This window comes from Sphaerodactylus townsendi, linkage group LG05 (assembly GCF_021028975.2).
Source record: "Sphaerodactylus townsendi isolate TG3544 linkage group LG05, MPM_Stown_v2.3, whole genome shotgun sequence".
NCBI lineage: Eukaryota > Metazoa > Chordata > Lepidosauria > Squamata > Sphaerodactylidae > Sphaerodactylus > Sphaerodactylus townsendi.
The window spans coordinates 104,205,677-104,232,602 of record NC_059429.1 but is presented as its reverse complement, the minus strand read 5'-3'; the positions used below and the strand labels follow the sequence as shown (position 1 = coordinate 104,232,602).

General features: G+C 41.7%; 1 protein-coding gene across 2 annotated transcripts in view; it reads left to right on the top strand.

Annotated features, from left to right (window-relative positions):
- The first annotated feature begins 1,671 nt into the window (after positions 1 to 1,671).
- Positions 1,672 to 26,926, top strand: part of DLGAP4 (DLG associated protein 4) — a 388,862-nt gene continuing 363,607 nt past the window's right edge. For both annotated transcript variants that reach the window (XM_048498812.1, XM_048498811.1), the window contains exon 1: positions 1,672 to 2,055. The gene's annotated coding sequence lies outside the window, so the exon portion shown is untranslated. The remainder of the gene's footprint in view (positions 2,056 to 26,926) is intronic.

Here is a 26,926-nt window from a genome sequence, read left to right as displayed (position 1 = left end):
ACCTTTTAAGACCAGCATTTCTTGAGCTGGGGATATCTCTAGAGCAGAAGGTGGATGATGAGTGGGTAGGGGCAGCTTCTGTTCCCAAAATTGAATTACTTGGTGGATAATAAGGCTTTCCCCCTTTCAGTCCCTCAGAGGAACTCAGAATAAGTTCTCCCTCCAGACATGAGTAGAGATGGGGCAGCGGAGATGTCTCTTTCCCCTCATAGAAGACACCATTTCAAGTGGAAGTCCTCAAAATTATGCAGGATTTTTTAAAATTCTAACAGGTAAATCCAGTGTTCCTGATGCCTTCATACTAATTTCACTAGCAGAGCACAGATATAGGCTGTGGATAAGAAACTCACTTCAAACTCCGTTTTTTGCTGCTGCTGCTGCTGCTGCTGCTGCTGCTGCTGCTGCTGCTGCTGCCGCCATACTTCAACAAGCCAATCAGTTATGCTGCAACTTGCTATTTAAGAATTTAGGATCCATCTTATTCCTCCTAGAAAACTAGGGCAACTTAATGATTGACCTAAAATGTTGACCTAGAACTGCCACTAAGAGTGGAATGACTGGTGACCCTTATTGCCATCTTTGTATATGTTGTGAGCTCAGCTCATAATCAATTGGTTATGCAGCACGCACACCTATTCTTTGCAGGCACTGTGTTTTTGAAGATGATGAACTCTGTGTTGGAAATAGTGGTCATGGCAGATCCCAGCATAGTGTACTTGGAAACTTTCAAACATTGGTGGCATTGCAGAGTAAGAGCAAAAACAAACAAAATGCCCTTAACTGTTGCCAACTGTAGGGACATCAATGGATTTTTTCATAGCATTGATCATAACCATAAGGTTATGTGACTCAGCCACTAATGCTGAAAAAATCCCAAAACCTTCAGTGAAAATATTCTAAAACAAAAGGCCTAATGACTTCATTCATTCATTCATTCATTCATTCATTCATTCATTCATTCATTCATTCATTCATTCATTCATTCATTCATTCATTCGATTTATTAGTCACTCTCCCCCGAAGGGCTCAGGACGACTTCAACTTATAATTGTCCTTTGTGTTTTCTGGCTTGCAAGTGAAAGGCTGGAAAATGCAAAGAGTTATTGTCTTGGCCATTACTGCTAATTTGTCAGGCTGTCATTCCCTGGTCTGTCATATGAAATCTTCACAACAATGAATGTATTCCCTCCCCTCCCCCCCCCTTTTTTTTTTACATGTGCCCTGAACAAGGGAAAACTTGTGGGGGGTTTTCCTGCTCAAGCTGGATTTCACCTGCTGAATTGTGGCATTTCATTTTAGCTCCTGAGTTTTACCCATCTCTAAAAATCAAGTCATAAAGCGGAAGCAGTGACAAACCATCCAATCTAGCAGGGCCTGTCTGTTGCATGCCTGTTTATATAGCCTTCATCTTCTTGCTAACAACTTATTGAGTGCCTCAGATTTTCTGGTGTGTTGACCTTATACATGATTCAGGTTGCCAGAGGCTCAATAATATGCTGTGCAGCAGCTGCTTTGGCCCAGCTCTTTCTCTGCCCTAGTTTCCTTGTGTATGTAGTATTCCAGGCTCCTGTACAAAATGCAGGCCTGGTTTTGTAGCCTGCTTTCCTCTCTCTTGCATGGTCTCTCTCTCCCCCTCTCTCTTTCTCTCTCTTGCTCTCTTTTGCATCTTTGCCTTTCCCTCCCTCTCTCTCTCTCTTTCTCTCCCTCCCTCCCAACCTCTCTGCGCTGTACTCTCAGGGGGATCTCATCACTGCTGCAGCATCACTAACAACCTCAATCCAGGAGGCTGGGAAAGAGAGGCGGAAGGGAGAGAAAAAAAACCCTGAATGAATGGGCATCGCATCAGTGATCATTATGGGGAGAACAGCGGCTGCTGCATAGAGAGGAGGAATTGTTTTTAAAGAAAGGGGGAGAAGCGAGGAAAGGAAGCGAAGCAAGCGCTGCCACAACAATTAAACCAGGTTTCATCAGAAGGCTTTCTTTGGACAAGTAATTCACGCCAGAGGGATAGATCCTGCTGGGGCATCGGCTATCATATCTTCCATTGATGCTCAGGTGAGTCCAGCACTATCTTCATTCTTATTCCGGCATGCTGCTAGAGGAAAACGGCACGGTTGTGCCTGGCGGTGTTGCTTTTGGCCATAAAGCATGACCTATAGAAATCATACAGCTGTTACTACCATCTCTGTCAAGTGAGGTGGACAGAAGGGGGTGGGGTAGGTGATACATCTGCTGTGGGTTTTGGAATAATAGCTCATCCTTATTATATATCCCCTTTGTGGAACACCTCCAGATGCTAGTGATTCATATGCACAAGTTAGCTTCCTGTTTGTTTCCATTGTTAGTTAGCCCTAGGCACTGTTGATAGTCTTTTTGGGGGCGGGTGGGGGGGTTTGCTCTTCAGTCCTTTAGACCTTGAAATGTACCTGCTTGATCTTTCAGACTGCCTTCCATTAGCCTGTGTATGAATTGCCATCAAGTGGGGAGAAAAAAAATTGCTACAAGATATGGGGAGAAGGGAGCCATTTAATTTTATTGTATTTGGCATCAAGATTTGAACATTCTGTGTTGCTATTGATTTTATGCGTCATAGAGTCAGATACCATGGTGATGGGCAGCAGTTTGAAAACCAACAATCGGTGGGCGGTTGATGTTCAGGCCCACTAACTTAGCCCAAATAACACCCTGCAAGGTAGGGAGCCACGAATGTGGGTGATTCATTTTTCTTTCTTCTGTCAGGATGTGGTAGAGACTGAATAGCTCAGACCGTATTTTGGCACTGTTAAGAATACCTCAGAGGAGGGAGCTTTCTGAGCAGCCCCAACAAGAGGTAGACAGTTACCTGTCTGGGTATTGAAGCATTTGTTTTTGAGAGGAGAACATGTGCTAGGGAGCTAGAGAAAACTTAGGATTTTTGCCAGCTCACATGACTGAGTCTCATATTCAAAGCCTCTGCTGTGCTCCATCAGCTTCCTCTGTTGTTCCTTGTAATCTTTCTGGAAATCGCCTCAAGGCTCTGCAACCTAAACCCCCAAAGCATGAATGTACATGATGAAGTTGAAGTGTGTGTGCGTGTGTGTGTGTGTGTGTGAAGCTTTTGCCTAAGAACAACAATGCTTCTGTGTGGCAGCTGAGACGGAAGATTTGACAGCTGTGGTGTGCAATATGACTGGGTGTGGGGACCGTGCACGCACAATGACTAGCTGAGCATGTGGCGGCTCACTCGTGTGTAGAAATGTGATGAGCAATGGTGTACGTGGGGTGTGTATGTGTCTTTGTGTGAGGGGAGCATTGAAAGGAGCCCTGTTGCAATGAGGGGAGTGTACATGCGTGCGCGGCACCTAGATAGGGCAAGTCTTTGTCAGCCAGTGGCAATTCCATGCCTTGTAGTAGCAGAGTGGGAGGGTGAATCAAGGAAGTCGATGGGGCAGATGTTCATAAATATATTTCACAGGCGTTTCCTTTTTAAATTTAGCATGTGTGTGGGAAGGCAGGGAAGAGGGCTGGCTGGCAAAATATGACGAAACATGAAAGAAAGAGTGGCTTGCTTTTCCTGTTCTCCAATTCAGATATTCTGGTGGTATTATTAAAGAGTAATTTATGGAGAATAAGGGGAGGGGAGTACAGACAGTTTTGGACTTCCTTCCTTGCAGAGTTTGCTTGCCTTGTGGTGACCTTGGAGCTGCTTGCCAGCCATGCAGCCTTCAGTGAAGATTCTCAAACATGGAACCATATGGAGATGGGAGGTTGGAGGGGCGTGAGAAGGAACTTCGAAGTCGCTAGGGAAAGCAGTTCTCTTTAAAGGTTAGAGAGTGGGCGTAAAAATCTGAGAGCAGGAATGAACCAGGCAACTTCTTTGTTGACATTCCATTTTCTTCCCATTTTCCTCCTTAAATTCAGGGATTGTGCTGTTACCAGTTTTATTATATATGGTAGGTCTCATTCTGCCTCACAATATGTCATAGGGCCACACTGGCACGTGTGCTAGAGCAACTAACAGCTGGAGCATAAAATGGTCCAGCTATTCCCTGTTTTGTTTTTGTCCCAGATGGTAAGTTTGCTTTTGGCATTTAGGATCTACAGCCACAGCGAACAAGTGCTGTGGCATAAAAAGATCAGCAGGGGGTGCTGTGGGGTAAAGTGCTATTCTCATCAGAAAGGGATGTTGGGGGGGCGGGGGAGAGTGATGACTGAGACACCTGCAGATAATGGTATTGAATCTAAGTCTGTACTGGATAATCTCTCAGTGCCTGTTTAATCTTGGATGTACTCAGAGGGAGGATTCCTGTGCTTTGCAGCCTTTCTGTTTTCCTGCATTACAAAATACCTGTTTATATAGCATCTCCTGTAATTGTCTGGCGATGAACATCATTACAAAAAAGCAAAAAAACACAACTGATATGGAAATTAAAATAACTCAGGAGGTGGAACAGATGTGTGGAAAATGTAGACTTAAACCATGTATTCGTATTAAAATGGAATATAAAAGCTCAAGTTTTTATAGTAATAAAATCTGAATAGGGAACAGAGTAAGCAGCATGCACAAAGATAATTTCAGAGGGTAGCCGTGTTGATCTGTAGTAGAAGAGCTAAATTCAAGTCCAGTAGTGCCTTAGAGAATAACTAGATTTTTGGGATACAAGCTTTTGAGAGTCAAAGCACCTTTAATCAAATACAAGTAGAAATGGAGATCTCTGAGCCTTTATATCCCACTCAGAAGGTGGGAGGTGTGCTGCAAAGAATGGAGTCAGGATGCAAAGATACAACTGAAAATGTAATCAGCTTGACTACAGCAGGGGAGAAATGTTTAGGGGCAGAAAATTAGCACATGTGAGATAAGAATTCTATATCCCTATTCAGCCTGAGGAGGGGGAATCCATTGTTCTGCATTTGTGAATGAACTCCAGTTGAGTCCAAAAGTCACCTCATTTATTCTTAGTAAGTATGAGGGTTGGGAGTGTCCAGGCTGAGCGTGGCACATAGCAAAGGAGCCCACGTTTACTGTGTCTTACGACGCTGCAACAGGTGGCTTGAATAATAGTGCCAGGTCAAGCCACTGACAGAGTCCTTAGCCCCTAGAAATGCCAATAATTATATTGTTGTATTTACATATATTTACATGTTGTGTTTACACATGCTACTGAGCTGTAGGACGGGTTTAGTGTTACTTTGCTAAAATTGTATCCTGACGTTTCTTTCAGAGTAGCATTTCAGCCTTGAAGAAACATGTCAAAAAAGGTTAGACTGAGAGGGTAGCGGCTTCCCTGTGGGGATCCAGTGAGCTTCAGAAATATTCATTTGAAGCTGCATTTGGCATATGTAAACCCAGCCCTCTCACTGGTGGGCCACTGAGCCCCAGAGCTGAGGTTGGGTTTAGCCATTGCAGGAAAGCTCCCCAACCAGTTAAATAAATAGGAATGTCCTACATCAGTGGTTCTCAACCTGGGGGTCGGGACCCCTTTGGGGGTCGAACGACCCTTTCACAGAGGTTGCCTAAGACTCTCTGCATCAGTGTTCTCCAGCTGTAAAATGGATAAATGTTAGGGCTGGGGGTCACCACAACATGAGGAACTGTATTAAAGGGTTGCAGCATTAGGAAAGTTGACAACCACTGTCCTACATAGTTTATGAATAAGCCTTACCCACCTGAATAGTATGGGTTTGCAAGGAAACTTCCACAGAGAAATACATGAGGTGCTTAATTTTTACCCCTCAGTGGGATTCACTAACCCTCTTTGCTTCCACAGTTAATCTCGTGTTCCACATCAAACATACAGAGTGAACTGACTCTTATGCTGGATTATTAGACTTCAGGACATATGTACTACAAAAGGAGCCCAAAACCCATTGATGCTTAGCACAAAATAATAATTCCTTAACCCTGATGACAGACTGAGTGTCAATAATTAGCATATCATCTCATGACTAAGATGCTTGATGTTCATGAGAAGAAAAGTCTTAAACTTGACTAGCAGTGAAATATTTTCTACAGCTGTGGTTTGAAAATGTTTCTTTATCATCCAAGTAATGCTGGGCACTGCACAGAACATAGACATGACATTGGGCCTCTCTGAAAGGCTTGTTGCAATCCTTGTGAGAAAAAAAAGCATGTCTGCATTTGCAAATCCCCCTAAAAATGGATAAAACCAAAATGTAAAGCATCTATATAGTGTATTTGGAAAAGGAAAAGCTCATGGCAAGTGATTATAGTTGGTTGTTTTGAGAACACAGCATCTTCTTTTTGGTGTTGTTGATAATGCTCTAGATTGAGTAAAGTGAGAAGACTTCAACACATCTGGAACCAGCTGGTATAACTCAGCAACATACCATTAACTTCAGTGGAATTAAGCAGCTATAGAAAAGAATAGATCATTTGTCCTCTACTGCTGCAAGTACATTTTGTGCTGAACATATCAAGCCCTTTCTGCCTCAGAAATGGAGCCTTTAAAATGAACAAATTGGCAGGAGAATTGCAAGTGAAATTCCCTTCCTGTGCAGAGGACCAGCAATTGTTTGTGAATGTGCCTCATATGTCTGCTAAGGTTAAGGTGTGAACAAAATTTCAGAAATAAGAGATGCTTCGGAGCTACACTGTTGTGTTTAGTGTTATGGAGCTGTTATAATCTGAAATAAAGGGTGGAAATCTCTTCAGAATATGGCAATGATCTACCAAAAATAAGGAACATTTGGCAAGGCTTATACAATATAAGAACAGAAATGGGACTTGTATGTCAAAGCATCTTGAATTGCACGCCAGTCTTACAAATGTGTGTTGCAGGAGGAATGAGTCAAACCAGTTGAGATGCTGTTCTAATCTCATGGTTTTTTGTTTTAAATAACAGCCCTGGGAAACCCTCACATTTGCTTAGAATATTTTTCAGATTGGGACTGGAAGAATAGATTTGAACCCCCAGCCCTGTTTTTTAAATCTCATACTGCCCCCACCCCTAAGTTGTCATGTACCCCACTGGGCAGTTATATAAGACAAGGACTGACTGTGTTAACCATTGCAATTAACTAGAAAGATTTTACTTTTCCACTTCATAATCATAGGTTTCTTCTGGATTGGTGACTTTATGAGGGCATGTAGGCAGGTCTGACATTTCAATTGTGAGTCAAAAGGTGGGGTGGGGACAAAGGATTTCAGTGTGACATAGGTAGACTTCAACAGGGTCAAAATTGTTGTTGGATATATTCAGTGTTAGTTTGGATGTCCCAAATTTAGAGAAGCAGCACATTTTAAGAGTGATTGTTTTATTCTAAATAGCTATAGCAATGGCCTTCTATTTAAAGCAAAAGGATTTGTGCCTTTGGCATGCACATGTGGTATCATTTAATTGTTTATAATGTGGGTCACAGTTTGCAGAACTAGTGAGTTGACCAGAGACATAGGTGCTTCTAAAGATTCATTGCATGTGATCTCAAACATGGGGAGGGGGGAGTGCGTGAGTGCCCCTCCCCTTGCTGAATTTAGGTGAGCAATTCCCAGGTCTGACACCTTCTAAACACAGTTTGTAGAGTTGCTATCTCTGGGTTGGGAAATACCTGGAGACTTTGGGGGTGGAATCTGAGAAGAGTGGAGTTTGGAAAGGGAAGAGATTTCAATTGGACATTTCAATGGGACATAGATTCTACCTTCCAAAGAGGCCACTTTCTTCAAGTGAACTGATCTCTTTCGCCTGGATCTCAGTTGTAATCTCAGAAGATCTTCAGCCACTATCTGGGGGGTGGCAACCCTAACAGTTCATTCCATGCTACAACAATTGCTTTGTATGTTGCCAGAGTATCACATTTGGGGAAGATGGCTGCTTCCTGATGCATCTTTTTCATACTGCTACGTCAGCACAATTCCCTAGGAAGAATAACAGTATAAAGTCATTGGATACGCATCCATCCTGAGGGGTCTTCCCACATATGGAAAACGACTTTTTGTTTCAGAAATGGTGTTTGAATCCCAAACTAGAATGTTGCTTGAAAAAGGGGAATCTAAATTCAAAGATATTCATCTTCTCGTTCCAGCTCTCTTCTGTTAACAACACTATGCAAACTCTTCTGTGATAGTCTGCACAAACATTAGCTGAAGAGCAGCTGTTTCCTTTCCCCTCTCGGCACTTTAAATCCAACCGTAGCTCTTGGTGTGGTCCATTCTGAACACCTATTACCCAATGCAGTGGCTCATAAACTCTGAGCAGTCTTTCTGTGTAAATGAATGTTCAGTCCAATAAGCAGCTGTGATTGGGTAACCCATTCAAATACGGGTGCATTCAGTTCAGTGTGTTTTGGCAAAGGTTAATTCTTCATGCATCTTGGTTTAATCCTCACAACACCAAGAACAATGAAACTGCTTTGTTTTCCAGCCAGTGACAATTGTGCAGCAGGTCTGGAAGTAAGCATTCCATGCGCTCTCTAAATTGTCTGCAATCAGTTATCTACTGAGCACTGATTTTTTTTTTTAGGTTGTTTTCCTCAAGGACAAATAGCCAAAATTCATTTCTCTTGTGGGTGTTGTTCAGCTGTCTCAAAATGCAAGACTGATACTGAAGTAAAGATACTCAAGCTTTCACATCCACAGAAAGCAGTCCTCTTTCATATCTATGTGCGCCTAAACCAAGAGTCCTTTTCTGCAAAAATATGTAGTTTCCATCCTCTTAACATTACACTAATGTTATTTTTGGATCTAGTTCAAAGTCTTATCTTTTCTTCATTAAAAACTATTCTAGTTGGGTGCTGTGTGGTTTCCAGGCTGTATGGCCGTGTTCTAGCAGCATTCTCCCCTGACGTTTCGCCTGCATCTGTGGCTGGCATCTTCAGAGGATCTGAAGAGAATGTTGCTAGAACACGGCCATACAGACCGGAAACCACACAGCACCCAAATGATTCCAGCCGTGAAAGCCTTCGACAATACATATTCTAGTTGGATTCGAGAAACACATTCCCCTCCCCCCTCCATCTCTTTCTGCCTCATAATTGTAGTTTACAAAAGCTGTGCCTGCCACTTCCACTGGCTAAAAATGTCAAAATGTTTGACAAACTTTGCCGCCACCTTGGTATTTAAGTCTGGATTTGTAGACAGAGACGTTCTGGAGATTCCTTTACTAAAGTTAGAATGTGGAAGTGGCATCCTAGATCTGAATTTGGTACTTTAGGCAACCTTATGCCTGGAAGCACCTAATATGCGGATCTGTGAAAGTTTATTCAGAAATATGTCCCAATAATTTCAAAAAATCTTTATATCAGGGAAGGTCCATTCCACACAGCACAAAAAAAATACATCTGTGGTACATCTTAAAAAGAGGTGACTGCCTCTTTTCACTTTGCAAACCCAAAATAAGACATCAGGGGAACGTCTTAAGAGGCAGTTTCTGGTGTGCTTCTCAACAGTAGAGGTGTCAGAGGGGAAAAGTGGCCATTTCCCACCTGACTGTTTTGCTCTCTGATCAGTTTCACCCTCTGCTTGCGCCAACATTTTGTGAGCTAGTGAAGGGATTCTTCCTGCCTCCATTTGCTGATGGTCGCCCCAGGATATTTACTCTGTAGGCTCCAATCCTAAGTGCCTTTTCAGCCGCAAAAGAACATAGTTGTACTCAGCTGCTCCTGCCGATTCTGACAATATAGATTTTTTCTTTTTTAATTATTTTTTGAGCAGCTATCTTCATAGCTATGCAGACACACATAAGAGAATCTTAGCAGCTTGGAAAATCTTAGCAGCTTAGCTGCCCGTTGAAAAGCATTGGGTTGACCCGCTCCCTGCAAACTGACAGTTTTTCTGTGCAGTAAGAAAAAAGTTCACAGAGGGCACATCAACCCAGTGCTTTTCAAAGGGCAGCAGACCCATCTTCCAAGTGGCAGATTCTCTTTTGTGTAGCTACAAAGATAGCTCCTCAAAAATTAAAAATAAATAGGGAAACTATATATTGCTGGGATTGGCAGGACCAGCTGAGCACAACTCTGTACTTTTCAGGCTGAAAAGGCACCCAGAATTGGAGCCTGCAGAGCAAACATCCTGGGGCAACCTTCAGCAAATGGAGGTAGGGGTAATTCCTTCAGCTGAACACAAAATGTTGGGCACAAGCAGAGAGTGAAACTGAACAGAGAGCAAAACTGTCAGACAGGAAACATAAGATGCTTCTTGAGCTCTGCATTCCACACAGCCAGGCAGGAGACATCTTGCAGGCAGATTGGGGGTGGGTGGGGGGTGCACTTTGAAGCATTTTTTTTTAAAAAAAGACATCTTGAGCAGAAATACGGCATCCTAAGGATGTTTTGGGGGAAAGACTGTGTGGAGTTCCTTCCCAGGATGCCCTTTTTTACATCCTTAAGATGTCTTATTTCAGCTGTGCAGAATGGACTGAAGTCTATATAGACTTCAGTTTAACTCTTTAACAGCCCTCTGCAGCTTTCCAGTCAAACCATGTCTTCTACTGCTACCATCTAAGAACTTGAATTCAGAAAAACAAACTTTAAAATAGCACAGGTTTTACAGTCAAAAGAAAACATGCAGGTAAACTAAATAAAAACAAGTTTCCCAAATAAAATATAGAAGAAAACAAGTAATAATTACATTTTATTTTTAAAAGCCTACTGGTAGTTGTGGGCTGTCTAATTGTCCAATTTATGAGTTTGAAAGGAAAATTCAATACTCAGAGGTCTTTAGGTGAAATCCTAATGGAAATTCACATTTTTCTTTGCAGGATATTCATAGAAAAGACAGTATTATGCTGTAGGAGCTATTCTGTGCTGATGTATCATCTTCAAATGGTATGCTAATAAACTATTCGCATTTGGCTGGTTGTTGCTGGAAATTCAATCCCTCCTGAAACCAAATGGTGTCATTTTGCAGTGTATTATTTGCATTTCATGCTTCGTAAATGCTTTTTTTTTTTTTTAGTTTTATTTTTAAACTCAGCTGGATGCCTCAGTGGATAACATCTCTTGTTGCTGGAACTGAAAGCATATGAGCAAGGTTTCATAAATGTCATGTGTGGCTTTGCATGGTGTATTAAAAAGAACAATTAGAAGGCGTAAGACATATGCAACCTCTTTCTCGTTTGGGGAATGGTGGACGGCGTAGGAATCTTGGAGTTTATTCACAGCTGTCAAAGGACTCATAATCACATTTGTTCCTTGTGCAAGGTACTCTGAGAAAATTACAGAAAGGTCGTTTCATGTTATCATCACAATACACCTGTGAGCAACTTGAGGTTGACTGATGGTCTCCAGTTCACCCAACAAGCTTCAAAGCTGAATGGGGATTCACACAATCCAACACCCTATCCACTACTCCACGCAGGTTTATATGCCAATAAAGGTTTTGTATTTTGTATTTATACTCCACACGGACTGAAACTAAGCAGGAGGCATATGGCTGCCTCTGAAAACAGCAGCCCTAGGTCTTGTCTTCTCTCTACTAGAAATATCAGATGAGATTACTATTTCTGACAGTAGCCATGAGTCAACCATAACATCTGTTTACAGCCTGATCTCACCTATGCAGATGTGTATGATGGAAATTATTACAGCCCTCACAATTATTGTAGGTGAGTTTTAGGCTCTATAACTCTTGCATGGATATCTAGTGGCACTGGACAGGGAACATGTCCATTAGAGAATGGCACTTCTTTTTTGCCCAATCCCAGCATCAGGGTAAAAGAGGAATTCAGGGCTGTATCATTTGAATCTGACGCAAAGAGGTAGCAGTTGTAACCATGTGCTCCTTGTGCTGGCAGAGAAGAAGAGGAAGAGTTGTTGTTGTCTGGATTTACACCTTGCCTCTCTCTTCTGTAAGGAGACTCAATGTGGCTTATAAATTTATTTCCCTTCCTCTTTCCACAACAAACACCTTATGAGGTAGGTGAGGATGAGGGAACTGTGACTAGTCTAAAGTTACCACAGACTTCATGTGTAGGAGCAGGGAATAAAATCCAGTTCACCAGACAAGAACCCGCCACTCTTAACCATTACATGATGACACCATAGTGAAAAACATGTTGGTACAGCCCCACACAGGCTCCACAACTCAATCCAGCTCCCCCCAATAGGATTGCACCGTAGGAACGATTTTACACAAAATCAGCCCAATAGTCCATCTAGCCCAATATATGGTTGGTAGCAGTGGTAGAGAGACCCAGGAAAAAATTGTTTCTGCCTTGTCTTTAGGGAGGGGAAGGATCGGTTCCAGCGGCCCAGTGGTCACAATTGCCATCTAACAAAAAAGGTCACAACTAGGCCTCAGTGGCTGATTTTGCAAAGTAAAAATGTCCTGTGCTATATCCAGGAGCGTAGCTGTCGCAGCTCTCTGTACCCTGTTGTTGACGTCGCACTGCTCCCCCGTTCTCCTCCAGTTGCACTGCGAGGTCTTTGGCAATGTCTTTGACAAATCTCCCGCTCCCCCCGCTCCCCCCACTCACTTTCACCAATTTAGTTGACTCTGCACAAAACAGGTGCAGGGAATTGGTGCCCTCCTCCCCTCTAAAATCCCTGCATGTGCAAGGGAATCGTGGTATTCCAACCCCCCGGTCTAAACTCCTTGCACGTGAAAGGGAATTGCCGCCCTCCCCTTCGCAGCACCTTCACATGCCGCTTCTCTGCAAGATTTTTCAAGGTTTTTTCAAGGTTTTGCAAGGTTTCTCCCTCCGTGATTTTAATTTCACTGCAAGGGGGGAAGGCGCCCGTACATCGGGGGACGGGGGGGGGGCAGGACAGAGGAAGGAAAAATGGCCTAGTTCTGCTGTCGAGGATGTTTCTCAGCAGCGGAACCCACCGGAGCAACAGAGGGGCATTCCAAATGATGAACGTCTACCGAAAAAGCTAAGGAAAGGACTGTGTAACTTTCATGCCCCTTTCATAAAAGAATGTTCTGTAGACAAAAATTTGATGTAGCCCTGTGGGAAATTTATTAGCCATCATTTTCTCCATCTGTTTTGGCAGCTAGGGTGACACCCAGAGAATTTCCCTCTCCAAATGGTAAGAGCTTACTCGGGCCAATTCGTTCACTGCACGTTTTTACAAGATATTGATTAACATCAGGGTTGGTTGATTTAAATCAAGGGAGTTTAAATTGAGCTTCCTGTATTGAAATTCATGCATTTTCTTGAAGGAATCATGCATCTAAGATGTTTGCCTTTTTTTAACTGATTTTTTGGAATGAAAGGCTGCCTTAGGAGGCTAAGATTGTGAGTGAAGAGCAATGGAAAGGGGGGGATTATTTCTGCTCAAAATCATGCACACACCCCTTCCTAAGTTGCTTCTTGTTCATGATTGCAACCTCTGTCTATAATGTCTCGTTAGGCTTTAATTGGTTGCTATAACAATTAAAGCTTATCAGTTAGCCAACTGAATAGAGTTTCATTGTTCCTAGGAGAATTATTTAAAGCCTTTGATCATGCAGCCTTTTTCATGACAGAATTATATGTGCCTAGAGCCGTGGCTTGCATTACTGAGTCTGTGTAGATCATTTGGGATGCATTTGTTTGTCCTAGCTGTTTCTTCCTGTGTTTTTGGCCATTATCATTTTAAGCAAAATGCTCATAGAAGAAGTCACTGGGTTCTATTGGAATTCTGTCTTTCTCTCTAGGTTTCTTGTCTGCCAATTCTCTAATTTTCTGTGTTTGTACCTCATGCTGGGTACTCAGAAAAGGTTAGAGATTCTGATAGTGTATTGTTCAAATAGTCTGACAGCCCGAGCAGGTAGAGTTGATCGTGGATTCCCATAGCTTTAATTTTGGGAGACTTCAACATCTAAACAAAAGTTGCTTCATCAGGAATGGCTCAGGAATTTCTGTCTGCCTTATCACAGGATTGTCCCAGAGTGTTAGCAGCCTCCCACACATGTGAACACCTATCTACATATGTTAGGTCACACTCTGGATTTGATGTTCACAGTTGGGTAGGTAAATGGTTTTCCAAGGGATAGTTGAAGCGTTACAGTTCTCTTTTAATTTCTGGCAGGGTTTAGATTCAAAGGAGCCTGGGTCGTCTTCAAGGATGGAGGAACCACATAGGTTGGTATGCCCCAAAAGGCTGGTGGATCTAATGGTTCTCAGGGACTTTCCAGTTGGCATGACTTGTTATTATAAGTTCCAGTATCTGTACAATGTGTAGATAACCCAGCTGTGGACTCACAGATTCTTTGTGCCATAGCCTGCTAAATAGAGCCCACTTTAGCTCCTTGGCATACTGGGATGCTTGGGGCAATGAAACTATATTGAAGTGAAGGAAAAATCAGAGCAAGTCTGGCAGATCATGAGCAGGACTGCATTTTCAAGCCTACTCTGTGGTGGTGATGACAGCTAATAAAATCCTTTTCTTCTACCATTGCCTGGATGCAGTGCTGTCTGGCAGAACTGTTTAAAGTGATATGAGCCCTGTTGTACAGGAGCTCACAGAGTAATTAAGTCTGGCAGTTGTAACTTGTTTGCTCAACATTAAACATACAGAGTTTATCAAATCCACTCAGGTTGGATGTCACTTTAGATATAATATTGTTAATGGATACTGCCAAGATTCTATCTAATTGCCCCTTCCTGGTTTTCAATTATTGCAGACAAGATGTGGACTACTACTTGTTTGCTCAACCATTCCTCTTCTTGTTTTGACTAGGAGTGACCATTTGGGTCTAAGATGTTATAATTGCCTTCTTCTGGCAAGAAGAAGTTGGTACTCCTGACCACTCTGAAAGAAGTAAGTGTTAGCTGTTAGATATCCTGGGTAAGATAGAGCAGGAAGATCAGTGTAAACATTTTTGGTCTGACTGTAGACCACTACAGAGAGAAGATGGTGACGATGACATACTGACCAGGAGTACTTCACTGTCCATTTTTAGAAATGTCTGAAACAATGACTTTAGGACCTCCCCCACCCCCCACCCCCCACCCCCCACCCCCAAAAAAGGAGAAACCATCAATTGGGTAGTCCAGATCCTGGCCTTAGAATGGTTTTTCCTGCACCTGAAAAATCAAGTGGAAGCCAAGAATCCTGAAACCCTTTCAGACACTATAAGGTCAGCTGACACGATTGAGATGGAACAGGGAGAGGGATGAAATAAATCTTGGAAGCTACACATTGAATGTGTGCACACTAAAACTTCTCTGGTACCAACCATCCAAGCCAGGCACTCAGAAGCAGCATGAACCACACAGATGCTTCCATCATCAGAAAGATGGACACTGGAAGACAACCGATTTACAGAATTTTCTCAGTGAAATGTTGTTTACTTTGGGCTCTTGAGGCCCTAGAGGATATTTAGCATACCCAGAAGTGGTGTTAAGACCAGAAAGCACACACATGCAGATTGAGAGAGTGAAACTGTTTTATGGATACTATGCAATACAAGAAAGAGTGGGAAAGGAGAATTACTTTGTTTCATTTGCATACTCAGACCTCCTTCCCAGTTGTGTGATATAAATATGTTCAGTTTTTTGTTGGGAAAGATTTGGAAGTGAATCCTGATGGTTCTGGAAACCAGCTTTGCTCTGCAGGATCTGATGCCTCTAGCGACTTGTTAGATGAGCTGTTAGAGGGCTGGCATGGTCATATCTCTGATGCCATTGACGAGAACAGGCCCAACATCCTCACCATCCCCGCCCCAAATTGGCTTTTCGGTATACCTTGAAGCTACATTGGAAGAAGTGAGAGTTGAGATGGCTAGAACAAGTTCGCAAGAAAATTCATGACTAAGTTGCAAGAACCTCTTATAGAATGTTCATGAAATCCTTTGAGATGGCAATGAAGGCTACTAGGAAGGAATTCTCTGTGGCCTTTATTGTATCTGAGAGCTTTTGTTCTGGGTAATTCAGTCTTTGACTACTCTCAGGGAGGGATTCTCAAAAAGTAGTAATTGGGCCATATGCTATTAGGCATTTGCAAACTTCTTCTTCACCGATAAAATCTTATTACTTTGCCTTCTAGCCAACACTGATATAGTTAGTGAACTGGAGGCCTCTTGGCCATTTTCTGGTCTGATATTGAACTGATTGAGCCGTTTCTTTCAAGCTGATATTGAGAGAATGCTGCCAGCTGTAAAGCCTAGCGCACTTGCCTCTTTGACCCATATCCATATGGCTGGTGAAAGTCAGTGGTACCAGCTTGTGGGCTGCCCTGGCAGACATAATCTGTCCCTGAGTTTATGGGTATTCCTGGGGGGCTGAAAGAAGCAGTGATATGTCCACTCTTGAAAAAAAATCATGAGATTCTTTGGATCCAGCTCACTACTGCTCAGTATTGCATTTGCCATTCTTGGTGGAGCAACTCCAGGCATTCTTGGAGGTTTCATTGGCACTAGACCTGGTCATGGGATTGTGGGGTCCCACAGGAAGCGATCCTCTCCCCAATTTTATTTAAATATCTATATGTGCTCTTTCTCAATTGATCCAGAGCTTCAGGCTAGGTTGCCACCAGTATGCTGGTGACATCCAGCAATATAAGCTGGTGAATGGCCAGCCAAGTATCATCCCAGTTTGTTTGGAGGCCATGGTGAGGTCGATGAAGCAGAGGCAGCTGAAATTAAATCCATAAAAGATGGAGGTGCTGTGACTGGGCTGGAGAGACATTGGATTGGGATGCAGGCCCCCAGCTCTTAACAGTGTGCAATTGATACCTAAGCCATCAGTCAAGAGTCTGGGAGTGATCCTGGATGCCTCCTGTGGAGGGCCAGCTCACAAGTGTGGCCAAACTAGCATTTTTCCATTTACACCAAGTTAGGCAACTGTTGCTCTACCTGTCTTGCCCTGATCTAGCCTCAGTGATCCATGCAACAGTCACCTCCAGACTGCACTACTCTAACTTGCTCTGTGCAGGGTTAGCCTTGCGACCAATCCAGAAGCTTTAAGTGATGCAAAATGCAGCTGCCCAGGTCCTTACTGGGACATTATGTGGCTCACATTAACCATTCATCTGTTAGCTGCATTGGCACCAGGTAGAGTACTAAATCAGGTTCAAGGTTCTAGTATTAATGTTCAAAGCCCTAATGGCCTGGGACCTTCATATTTGTGAGATTGCCTCTCCCCAAATGTACTCCAAAGAGCCTGCAGGAGAGGCATAAAATAAAGCAAGAAGTGAACAAGGCAAGTTTGGGTGCTGGACAATCCCTGGCCAGCCGCTTGAGTCAACTGGGCCTTCCCTGGCGGGGTGGCAGGCTGCTCCATTGGCATTTGATTTCTGTGCAACTACTTCTCTGCTCAGCTTGTCTGCTCTTCTTTCCCTGCTTCTTCCTTCTGCTCCTCTCTGGGGAAGGGGAAAAAAGAGTGGGCAAGTTGGGCAAAGAAGTGACTGTGCAGAAATCCAGGGCCAACTCAAGTGGATAGCCAGGGATTGCTCAGCACCTGAACTCACCTAGCTCACTTTTTGCTTTGCATGACACCTCTCCTGTGGGCTCAAAGGGGCGGGGAAGTATCCAAAGCTGCCGCTGTGACCCAGTGAATCTCTGAATTAATTTTTAAAGGTACCTTATCAAAACAGGTTTGGTGGCAGGGGTGAACAGGGGGGAGCTTGGCTGGGTGGCAGCTGGGGGGGGCACAGTATCTGGAGCAGCTGGGGTGCATTTGAGAACTTGCCCTGGCCACCATTTTCCACAGGTACTCCCCTGTGCCAGCCATAGATGTGGGCAAAATGTTAGGAGCAGCAACAACCAGACTATGGCCACACAGCCTGGAAAATGCACAACAGACTATTTAAACATGCCCTTCATCAACATGTCTTCCTCACTGTTCAGAGCAGCCTCACAGTGCTAATTAGTTAAAGAAACAAGGGGGATGTTAGGCAGCAATCCTTAACAGGTCTACTGTAAAGGAACTCCCATTTTATTCAGTGGGGCTAACTCCCAGGAAAGTGTTCTCAGGATTGTACTGTAAGTGCACAGAATCTTCCAGATACGAATAGCAGTGAGCAAAGCAGTTTTTCTCCATCACATCAAATCAAACATCCATTCTGCCTGGTTAGTAGAGGTGGAAGCATTCCAACATGAGAACTGAACATGTTGTGGTGGGAAGTGCTGACAAGTTACAGATGACTTACAATAACCCCATTGGATTGTCAAAACAAGGGACAAACAGAGGTGCTTTGCCATTGCCTGCCACCATGTAGAAACTCTGGTCTTCTTTGGTAGTATATTATATAAGTACTAACTAGGGCCAGAACTCTGCTTAGCTTTTAAGATCTGACAAGATTGGAATAACTGGGGCATCCAGGTCAAGGCCAACACATTGTAGAGTTCAGTTAATTACAGGGCCTTAAACAGGAGCTCCTGAAAAAGGCAAGTACTGGTAGATGACCTTGTCTTCTGGATCCTAATGCATAAGAGGACTTGACAGTTTATGATTCATGTAGAGACCTCATAAAAATAATACAATACTCCAATTTCTTTACTAATTACTAGTTCCATGTTGGGGAAGCAATATTTATAGGAAAAATGTTGCTTTTCCTACCTTGTAACTTTTTCTTCAATACCCCTTCTACATTTTTATATCAGTTATGGTCAACATCTGGCATATTGGATTAACATCCAGGTTAATATTCGTAGTTCCCTTCCGGTGACGAAGCTGTAACACAGGATTTTAAAGCCATTACATTTGTCTCCACACCTGTGATAACACTGCCTTGACATTTATGTAGTGGGTTCTGAAAGTAATGAATTATATCCCTCTGGGGCACAGTGAACAGAAGGGTGTGTATGAAGTGCATACCTGTGTATTTGTGAATTAAGTAGGGCAACGTGTACAGAACAGTTACGACTTTTCTAATATCACCTACTATATGAATTACCTAGAGCAGAAACAAAACCAATCTCTTAAATTCTGTTGCAGGATGTGGGGAGTTTGCATGACATTCACCCAAATATCGTTGAAAGATAATAACTATATAGTAATAGCAATCCTATTTTGTAAGTCGCTAGGGAAACCTCCCTTTTTTCTAGCAAAAAAATTCAAGATCCTTCTGCCAATTTGTTCTAGCTGTTAGACATTTGAAGTTGGCTATGACTTGATGGAACTTTTCACACACACACACACACACTATCGGGTGTCAACTTACAGTGAGACAGTTTAACACTGGGATTGTGCAAAAATGGATGGTTTTATTGGATTGCTATGAGTAAATTGCCATGTGTTGTTGTTGTTTGAATAGTTCAAGTTTACTAACTTGACTACCACCATTTCACTTCCCTCTTTCTATTCTGTATTTTGGACAGGATAATAAAGTTACTTGCTGGTTATGTACCTGACTGTCTTTCAACCTTCCTTTTTTCCTGGGACAGTTTTTGCAACAAACTGGAATCTGTGTATACAGTACATTCAAATAATCACTTACCCTACTAGTTCTACATATATGATACTGTTTACCTGCGGACTCTAACATGGGGACCAGTTTGGGTAATAACTGTGGTATTTCCTGAGTTACTTCAGAAAATATATCAATAGTAAATTGCTATTAATCTTTCTATGTGAGCCAAATGGAAAATATGTGGCTCATTGAACAACAGCTCGGCCCAGATTGTTTTAAGTTGGTTTGTCATAATCAAACCCAAAGATGTGTGTCAGATTCAGGGTAATTCAGATGAAGAACTTACTATTTAAATTCCACAGTTTTGATCCCACCTTTCTTCTGTTGTTAGGTCAGCTGCAATGGTGGTTACTGCTAGACTGCAGTGTAAGATAACATGCTTCTATCCCACCAGGCCATTTCTTGGATTTATTGTCCAGCATAGTAACATTAGCAGGAAAGGCTCTTCTGCATCTTTTAACAAAGTGGCACCCTGGGAGATATTTATAGTCTCCATAATGTTATTCCCCTGCCAAGATATTACTGAAATAGGCTATGTGTATATCAGAGGAGACAGGATTTTAATGGCATGGGGGGAGGTGGACATCCATCTTAAGAACTGGAAGCTTACTAATGAGTTGTTTAATTCAATTAATATTTCTGCCAAGCTGGCTCCGGAAAGGAGAGTGCAATTCTAAACAAAGTTATCACCTTCGAAGCCCATTGACTTCAATAGATCTTAAAGGCTGTAACTGTTTAGGATTATACTATTTGGCTGGATCTCCATGTTTGACTGTGAACATGGGATTCCCAACCCTGTGTCTATGGTGGCAGTGAGGGTGCAGGTATCCTGAACACTTGCCCCACCCATTAATTTTCCTTGGTAGACCTTTTCTACTGCCAGCTTCTCCACAACCAGAGTTCTGAGAGAAGTTTGCTAGTCATGTGGGAAAATACAGCAATAGAGAGGGGTTGCAGAAGAAAAGTCATCTACTACCTTGCACTTTAGCAACAAGCATGGATAAAATGATCCTGTGTTTACTACCAAAAATGCCATTCTCCTTTCAAGATAGAGAAAGTGGGAATTCATTCCCTTATTCTGGTAGTTTGTAAGTATAAACTAGACAGCAAAATATTCCTAATTATTTACAAGGGCATTATTTAGTGAGCTTATGGTTTGGTAGTGAGTTCTGGGTTTTGGATATGTTGTTTTATGTTAATTCTTACTGCTATGGTTGGTATTTATTGCCTGTGTTTTATTGTCTTTTACTGTCTGCTAGATATGTTTTTTTGTTCCTGAAATTACCAATTTTTATGGAATTATGTTATGAACATTTTACTGCTGTTAGAAATTGCTTTGGTGGTTTTTTTTATTAAGAGGCTCCTTATGTATTTCAAAAGTTCTAATGGAAGAGAAGAACACACCTTAAATATTCTTGAGATGTATATCATGTAGTTATCATGCATTCACAAAATCATAGGATCATCGAGTTGGAAGAGACTACAAGGGCCATCAAGTCGAACCCTCTGCCATGCAGGAACGTGCAATCAAAGCAGTCCTGACATATGATTATCCAGCCTCTGTTTAAAAACCTCCAAAGAAGGAGACTCCACCACTCTCCGAGGCAGTGAATTCCTCTGTCGAACAGCCCTGACAGTCAGAAAGTTCTTCCTAATGTTAGGTGGAATTCTAGATTCACAGTTCAGCATCTACATTGCACTCATTCTTTCCAAATTTAATGTAACTATGTCATATTTATTAAATGCTACTCAGAATGTACTATTTGGTGACAAGAACACATGAAGTTATAATTTCTGCTTCAAAGGTTTATTATCTTTTCAAAAGGACAAAAGAAATTTAAAGGATACAGTAGGAAAGGATCTGCAATACCATCTTTTTTGGACACTGTATGAATACAGTTAGGTAAATTTCACTCTGATTACTCTGTCCAGATTATAGAGGAAAGGAGTCATTCTAGAGGACAGGCGACTAGGACATGGAGTAATGGATTCAATATGCAGGAAAAGAGATTCTCCTGTTTGAATATTGCTTCTGTCATTAGCTTGATAGATGGCTTAACCAAGCTGCTTTCTCTTTCAGCCTCTGTTTCCTCATCTACTACTGGAGTTAACAACAATACTATTGTAAGGATTACCAGAGAATATATGTGAAATACTTTGACCACTTTAAAGCACTATGTAAATTATATTCCTCTAATCTTTACCTTGAAATACATGTCCTTGACCTGGGCATGACTATTTGGAGATTGTGAGCAAAACAGTTTGATGAAGTGACTGTTATGAGTTTTCCAGGCTGTATGACCATACAGCCCAGAAAACCCACAAAAGTCAGTTAATTCTGGCTATGAAAACCTTTGAGATTTTGATCAAGGTCTGATAATTGCTGAGTTCAGAGGCATTTGAAAAATTCATGCGTATGCATCCCTGTAAGACTTTTAAAAGAAATGTGGAGTCATATATATGTGTTTACTTAGGTCTTTATGTGGAACAAGGTATAGCTGGCTTAAGGTTGACTTGGCCTGCTATCCTTCTGAGATCAGTAAAATGAGTACCCAGTTTTCTGGGGTGAAGTGTAGACAACTGGGGATGGCAAGCCACATTGTAAACACAGTTTGCCTAGTAAATGTTGTGATGTGATGTCACCCCATTGGTCAATAATGACCCGGTGCTTACCTTACCTATGCTCTAAATGAGAAGCAATGGCTTAGTGGTCAAGGCATGACTACATTTTTGGTAGTTGTGGGTTTGTTTCTGGTCTCATTCTAGTATACTTCCTTCAATCAATACTTTAGCAATCAGCTATACAAGCCAGCAGGATAAATACACCATCTTGGGCCTAGGAGGTACTTACAGGCTTAAGGTTTCAGATCCACATAAATCTGTGTCGTTGAGTTCCCAAGTGTGGAGGGAAATGGGATTAAAAATATGCTACAGAAATAACTCTCCCCCTCTACCTGCTTCTGCTTCAGTTGAGGTTCAGATCTGTGTTTGCAGTGGTATCTTATGATTTATGCTTACAGTGCTTACACAGTAAAGTGGGTGACAGTGAACTGGTTGTCCTAGAAACCACCTGAGAACACTCTGGACTAAATTTCCTACTTCCCTGTCTTACAGTGCAGTGCTTTGGGGTGGGAAATCAATGAGCAGAGCTACGCAGGGCTACATCAACACATCTAACCCCTCCACTGGCATAAAGGGCACCCCTGCTGGTGGAGGGGGCAAAGATGCCACTGGCTGGCTGCCTTTAGCTCTCCAGTAGCAAAACCTGGAAATTGGGCCACTGTGGAGATGCATTGGTGTCCAGTTGGACGCTGGTGCAGGGGGTGGGTGGTCTGGGCTTTAGTTGGCTGCCACCCTAGCTTTGCAGGCAGTGATACCCTGACCCAGGGCTCGGACTCATGCCACCCTTTTGGGTGGTGTGTCCATTTAGCTCTATGGAGGGCTTTCTGGTGGTGGGTGAAAAAGTTAAAAACCATATCAGAACATAATATAATGATGAGCATTAAGTAGTGATTATCATAATATTCTAATCATAAATCATAAGATACCTTATTAGGCATTTGATAAAACCAGTAAGCGTATTAAACAGCATGATAACATGAATCATAATAAAATCGTATAGAATACAAAACAAGGCTTGCAGTGTTGATTACTTTTATACATTTCTAAAAATGCTTCCCAAGTATTGAAAATTAAATTCACATATCGCTATTATCAATCCAAAGTGTATTTCAATGCCCCCCTTTTGGCACCTTTTCAAATCAACACATCAAGAGAATTATCAATAATTCGTATATGTCATTTCAATAACCTCCTTTTCTATAAGTAATATCAATAATTCGTATATGTCATTTCAATAACCTCCTTTTCTATAAGTAATATGCTTTCCATTTTTCTTGAAATTCTTTAATTGGTCTTTTATTCACATGGTTAATTGGTTTTTCCATCACTGCCTATTCAGCTGATTAGCTTTCCCAGCCTTCTTGGCATGAACATTCTTCCGCTTTCCATTTTGCTGCAAATGTAACCCCGGCGGCCATTATCATGTACAGTGGAACCTAGGTTTTCATTGGTAATTCGTCCAAAAAGAATCAATGAAAACCGAAACAGATGAAAACCGAAGCAAACTTTTCCATAGGAATCAATGTAAATCCAATTAATCCGTTCTAGGCACTCCAAAAAACATACCAAAAACATTTTTTGTGAATAAACATAGTGTTTAAAGCTGAAAACAGTAACAAACAATAACACTCGGCTCAGCTTCAGAGCCAGTGGACCAATGTCGCACCAGAAAGTTGTCCAAGGAGGTCTGTTTCTGACGCTTCTTTAAGATTTGTCTGAAATGGGGCAAGACATTGTCATTAAACAAGTTGCAGACACGGCCTTCAACAGCTGTGTCCGGGTGATTTTTCTCCACAAACCCCTGCACCTTACTGCAAATCGATGAAAACCAAAACCGATGAAAACCAAAGGCAATGAAAACCAAGGTTCCACTGTATCTAAAAATTCTTCCAAGATTTTTGGAATATTTTTTGCAGGATACCTAATAGCATACACTTGGCTTCCATAGAAATTTCAATTTTTAAAATTTTCTGGATTTGTTTTACACCCCCCCCCCCAATTTTGTCTTTTTGCACATCCACCATGTAGCATAAAGAGTTCTGTCCACTTTACATTTCTAACATTTCCTTTTATAGTTCTTTTCCATCTTCTCGATATTCTTTGGAATAATATTCCACTGATAAAACATCTTGTACCAATTTTCTTTTTAATGGTTGTTTAGCTGTAACTTTTATAGCTTTTGGCCATAAGGTTACTCATTGTTGGAGAGATATTTCTTCCTCAAAATTTTGCATCCATCTAAACATGCATGTCTTCACTTGCTCTGTTTCTGTGTCAAATTGAAGCAATAACTTATATAAGTGGTATTTTTGTTGTGTTATCACCCTTCCAGATTTCGTCATTATGTCTCTTGCTGTGTGCATGTCTTTTTTTAAAAAAAAATCTTGTGACTAGTTCAAAATATAGTAGCTATTGTACTTTTTTGCCTTCGTCCTTCATCTTTTGCCAAGAATTCCTCCTTAAGAATTTATCATACCTCCATATGTTACAAATTTTTCCTCATGTTTTTAATCCTAGTATGCCTCTATGAGAGATATGAATGGGGATATTGGAAGACTAAGCTCAATTCAGAGTAGGGGGGGCGAAGAGAGTTATAGAGGCTGTGGGGCCCTACGCTGATGGATTTGCCCTCCTTGGGGCACTTACCTTGGCAGAGGGGTAAATCCACCAGCAAGTGTCTGCTTGCGTAGCATGAGTATTTCAGAGGTGTGGTGGTGGATCCAACCCTGGATTTGTCTCCCAGGACCATGGCACCTGGAACTTAGACTTATGTCACCCAATGGAGGACTTTTCAGCAGCAGGGAGGATTTTTTTCCTCCCTGTACCACTGAAAAGCCCTTTAAAGGTTGTAGAATGGTGCCAGAGCAGCACTGTTCCTGACCACCCTAGGTCTCTGGACTGGGCTGTAATTCTTTGTGGGGTAAATTCCTAACTTCTAAATGGCCCCTCTCTGATTACATGGCTTCTATGTTGCATTGCATTTTTAAAATTGATTTCTATTCTATAAGTAGTTATGTTGACTTTCTTGCCATTTCTAATTTTGTGCCCCCTAAAATGGCTTGACAGTTGCTTTCCTGATGTATATAACCAACTCTTCTGACTTATCATTTTTTGCTTGTTCCTTTTTCTTGTCCCAGTTGCTAAGAAATGCAGAAAGGCCTTCTTCCACCTTCTCTGAAAAAGCAGTGTCATATCTGATTGATCCATTTAGATGGTTATCTTGCTTTCTGCTGAAGAATCAGCTTTGCTAGGCACATAAATGAACAATCCTCTCCACCTGTGATGATTCCATTTCTTGTCTCTATATCTCAGTCACAGATGGTCCGACCTACCGTCTTGTACCAAGGGGTACATCCTTTTAGCTGCTATGACCAACTCCCCTACTCCAATTCTCATAAATGCAAGTGATGAATAACTAATCACTTTGATTTCCTGCACATTTACTAGATGCTTTGTCATGACAAAGTGACAACATTTCTTTTTTAAAAATATTTTTATATTTTATTCAACGAATACACACATACAAGTACTTGATTGTTGAGCATTCAAATAGTTAATCATGGAGGGAAGCTAGCCCATGACTTAATTCTGAACAGTATCCAGGTTCTGGTGCCAGTGTCATCGCACCGCTTGGGGGCAATGGCCTTTCAACTTATGTGTAAATGGAATGCTGCCCAAACAGTTATTCAATTTACTTACTTTAATTACAAGAGAGAACTTATCAAAATGAATGAATTAATCAAAAACTTGAAACAAAAAACTGGGAGCATCAGATAACTTACAAGCATCTGGAAGATGTTTAAAACATAACAATAAATAAAAGCTAGGAAAGACACAAATGAGTCCAAAAGGTTGCTCATGTGGTTAAGAAACAAAACCAACAATTTTAGAAAAGGCAAATAGCCTTCCTTCAAAAAGTAGAAGACTTGCTTGCCTAAACAAAGGAAGTAGAAATGACAACAAACAAATGTAAGTTCATAAAGCAAATTAAAAATAAACAGTATTAGGGTTTGAGCAACTCATTTCTAAAAGCATTAAAACAAAGGTTTTATTAGATCAGAAGCAGCCAGCCAGCCAGCCAGGTAGACAACTGAACTGAAAAGGGTTGAACAAAATCTTGGAAAATGGCCTTAAAGAAATATGTTGTTCCCATGTAGTCCAGACTGCCTTCCCACATCCAGCAGCACGTGTATTTCAGAAATAAGTGCTGGTACTTTAGGCATTGCTAGGAGCAAATAAAACCCAGATGGCTCCAAGTGATAACAGAAGGTGGTTGTAGAACCAAGGGTGAAAGTTGGGACTGGACCAGATTGTCCAGAGCTTTTAGCTGCAGAGACTCCCAAATATATATTTTAGAGCAGGTGGCATCTTAATAAGAAGGCAATGTCATGGAGATGTCCTTTATAGATCTGCATGCTCTGCTGCTTATCCAGTGCTGGTTCCACTCAGCATCTTGTAGCAGGATGTACCCTAAAAGGCACGATAGCACAGATAAACAAGCTGTCTTTTTTCAGCCCCATTCAGAGACTGAATTCACACTTAACACTTTTGAGACCTTGTCTCGCTGTTTGCAAAAAAACAGAAATGTATCTTGATATGTGCCTATGTATCCATTTCAGGAGTTCCATTGATAGTTTCCCAACCTTTCTGGTCTTTACAACGTATGCGTGATTTCTGTCACAAATTTCCAGGTATCATTTTGGAACTGATCTACAGATTACATAGAATAGGGGTAGAAGAATCTGTATCTGTAGTGTTGGTGGGAGAGTGAGGTCCTATTTTTTAATATGAAAGGTGCCCTACATGAAGTTACCCAACACAATGGGAAGAACTGTTTATCATCTTCCTGATATGTATGAGTTTGGTGTGTGTGTGTGTGTGTGTAAGAGAGAGAGAGAGAGAGAGAGAGAGAGAGAGAGAGAGAGATGGGCCAGCAAGTCACTTCTGACTTACGATGACCTTATGGATTAATGAAGGAAGCCTTCAATGAAGAAAGGTGACAAGAAAAAATTAAATTTCCTTGAAATGAGGC